This window comes from Lathyrus oleraceus, chromosome 1, assembly GCF_024323335.1.
Source record: "Lathyrus oleraceus cultivar Zhongwan6 chromosome 1, CAAS_Psat_ZW6_1.0, whole genome shotgun sequence".
Lineage (NCBI taxonomy): Eukaryota > Viridiplantae > Streptophyta > Magnoliopsida > Fabales > Fabaceae > Lathyrus > Lathyrus oleraceus.
In genome coordinates, this window is record NC_066579.1 from 461,065,190 (window position 1) to 461,069,095 (window position 3,906).

The following is a 3,906-nucleotide window of genomic DNA, read 5'->3' on the forward strand; positions in this document are numbered from 1 at the left end:
CATTTGGGACCTTAAAGACCAACTGTTTCAAGGATTAAAGACCAAACAACACCAGAATCTTCATCTGCTCTTCAACAGTGGTTGGTTTTCGAATCTTTTGTTTCTCAAATTTATGCCATGTTTAGTGTAGGTTTTGGTATGCTGATTGTTATGCACTTTGTCTCATGTGAAATGGTTAAGTAGTTTTCAAGAAATCTGAAAATGAAGTTTGGTGTTCATTTGATTTTTTTGCTCGATTCTCTTTCATTAGCTTGCTTCCATGAAAATAGTGTTTGGATTTGTCATGTACATGCTCTAATGGTTCTATTGGTATGCTATTTGATCATTTCTGGAATTTTTTATGCTTGAGCAAGTTTTGATGTTGAGATTTCTTCTGCTCGATTCATGAACCATGTTGTGTGTTAATGGAAATTGATAATGGGTTGTTGTTCACCTTGCCATGCTGAACATGTATGTGTGTTTAATTTTGGATTCTGGAAATTTTGAGAAAACACGATTTTGGACAAGTGGAGAAGATGACACTGTTCATCCAAAACCCTAAATCCACTGTTGCATTGCCCAGAATTGGTGATTTGTACGTGATGCATGATACTGTGTACGCATGAGCCAATAGCATTATTCCATTTCCGCATCCAAAACGCGGTCGTTTGAATTAGTGACCTCCATATTTACACAAATGCCATTCTCGTTCATTTACTCAAATTAATCCATTTAATTTCACATATTATTTCACTTTGATCACTCAACTTACAAAAATCACAATTCACTCATTTCAACTCCAAAATTCGTGAAAATTTTCGCATCATACTCATGTGAATGTCTAGTATTTTATCATGATTTTTAATGATTTTTTGGATGGCTGGATGTTAAATGGCCTTAGGGTTTGTATAATGTGACCAATTTTTACACCTCTTGCCAATTCTTTTGTGAAATGATGAGGATACATCCATTTGATCTGAAATTTTTTGTGCATAATCTACACTCATTCATGCTTATTTTGGTGTAAAGATCATGATTTTAGCTTATGTGGTTTGAGAGTTGTGATTTTTTGAAGTAGGGTGTGACAACTTGTGTCACACCATGGATGTGCAATTTCATGAATTTTGATGACATGCTCCCTGACCTCCAATTGACCCCAAATTTTGCATGATCCCTCTCTTATATGTCTAGTTGACTTGTGATTTTTATTGGAATTAATTGTGCTATTTTCCATTTGTTTGAGATTTTTTCTCCCTGCCTAGTCAAATGTTGACTTTGTGTGACACACCTTGCCATTTCATTTGGGAAATTCTCATACCTTATTGTATGATCATGAAATTTTGCATGTGCATACTAGACATCTTGAGCTTTGCATTGGTGTTAATTCCATTTATTTCTCATCTGTTTTCATTTAGTTATGATTTTTTTGAAGTCGGTACATGTTTGTTTGACTTCTTTGTGCTTACTTGAATTGATTGTGACTTTCTGATTTTAATTGACCATCTTCCCATGATCCAATTGAGCTGAAATTTCATATCCATGTCATGTTATGGATTTTGATTGAGCATGAATTATTTGATGATTTTTGGAATTGATTATGTTTGGTTTTGGGCTAAGTCTTGCTGTTGACTTCTTTGTGCATGTTTGAATTTGCTTTGACTTCATGATTTTCATTGACTGCCTTCTACTTGTCCAAATGCAATGAAATTTGACATGCTTACCATGCTAGGTGTTAGGATTGAACATGAATTATTTGATGATTTTTGAAAATGTTTGAGTTGACTTTTGATGCAAGTCATTCTGTTGACTTCTTTGAGCTTCTGTTTGCAATGCTTTGACTTCTTTTGCTCATGAATTGATGATGATGCATGATGTGAATATGGATCCAATTGGAAATGCTTCTTGATTGATTGTATTTGATTTTGATTGAATATGGTTTGCTGTTTTGACTTTTTCATCCTCTTTTGACCCTAGGCTTGCCCTAGTGGTCCAGTCACTCACTCTTGAGCTTGTGTTTTCAGGTTGAACACCCAATGACCAATGAGATCAATTTCTTTGGATCTGAGTTTGATTATTCATCATGAGCTAACCTTTGTTTTGTAGGTGGTATGACTCATTTGATTTGAGTCTTGTGCTTTGCACATTGGTCCCTCTGTGTTGACTATTGTTTACCAATGCCTTTTGCTTTTAACTGTTGAATTGTTTACTGATTAGTTTGACTATTTCAGGTACCCTTAGTTGCTTAAGTTCTTTGAACTCGCCTTGCTTTGCTATTTAGCGACTTGCTTGAGGTATAATTCCTTATCTTCATGTAGTCTGGAAGACCTGGCCTGTTACTTGGCCAGGCAACTGTCTGAAGTCCTCCTTAAGAGGCAATGTCTGTGTATGTTTAATTTGTCCTTGTACATAGTCAAAGACCTCCTAAGTGAAGAGGCAATTGGCAGAACCAAGGGATAAGCAACCTATCCCCTGCTATTCTGTGTGTCTTCTGCTTTGCTCACACCACTGTGTTGATGCATTGCAGATACAAACCCAGGATCTTGTGCAATTGCACAGTTGAGTCAGTATCAAATGTGTAGAAGGGTTCCCACTTTCTGAACCCACACATTCTTGTCAAATGCTCTCCCAGGCCAGGGATAGAAGCAATGAGGCACACCCCTCATCTCCTTTCATCTGCTTCACCTTAGCCCCTCAATGGCAAGGTTAAGAGCACCACTCACCCCATTCTAGAGGTTTGTTTATTGAGGTTGATATGACCCCTCGACTAAAACCTAACCCATGCTTGAGCCCCCTTGTTGGTGTGTTTATTTTATGCTGGATGTGCTTGTGTATGCTTGTGTGGTGTGTTTGTATCCCCTAGGTTGTTAGACTCCGCGTAGTCTCGTTTGCATGTCAATTAAGGTAGCACGGTTCCTTCGTATAGGACTTCCTTTCTTGCTTGAGCTTTCCTAAAACACAAACAAACATTATCCCCTCTTAAGGATACGTCCACTCCTTCTACTACAGGTGAGTAAGTCTCCCAAGGTCGAGCATCCGGTAGATTGCGCAGTGACGTTGTCCACTTAAAAAACACAAACCAACGGGAATAGTTTAGCCGAACTACGGAAACTCTGATTCTCATGTTCAGATGAGATACGTAGGCACGGGATGCGATTTCTTGTCGAGTTTGACTAACCATTAACACTAATTCTCTTCTCTCGCCCTCGTTGCGATTGAGACCTCCCCTTTCTCTTGCCCTAGTTGCAATCGAGACCCTTGCTTCCTGTGCAAGTTAGGTTAGGTGTGACTTGCTTCCTGTGCAAGTCATGACTAGGATAGGTTGGCCCTCGTGCCATTTAGCTAGAAACCTTAACTTAGGGTTGACTTTGCATGACAACATCTAGGCTCGAGTCGTAGTCTCCCTAGAGTTGTGTCTCCCTCTGTTATCTGGTTAGGCTAGATCCTTGTCCCTGCGTAGGGGAACTACATCGCCCTGATCTTCATACCAGATGAAGTATGTAGGCAGGAGATTGAGCTGATCTCTCCGGGCGCCCTTTTTCTTTTTGTGTGACAGTTGCTAGGCTCGAGTGCCTGACTCCTTAGCAATTTGTCGTCTGTTTGTTTGAGTGTGTGCTTGACAGTTATAGGCTCGAGTCCCCGACTCCCTATCAACCTGTTGTGTTGTTGTGTGCTTGGAAGCTGATGTAAGTCCATCGAGTGGCATTTGGGTTCCAGTGTGAGTGTTTTTTGGTTCGGATGCTGATGTAAGCCCAGTGATTGGCATTCAGGCTCCATGTTTGCCTTTGCCTGTGTTTGTTTGTGTGCGTGTCAGCCGAGCTACGAATGCTCTGATTCTCCTTCGTCCAAGGAGATACGTATGCATAGGATGCGACATCCTAGCGAGCATGTGTCGTTTCCCCAGTCCGAACTACTTCGACTCTGATGTCT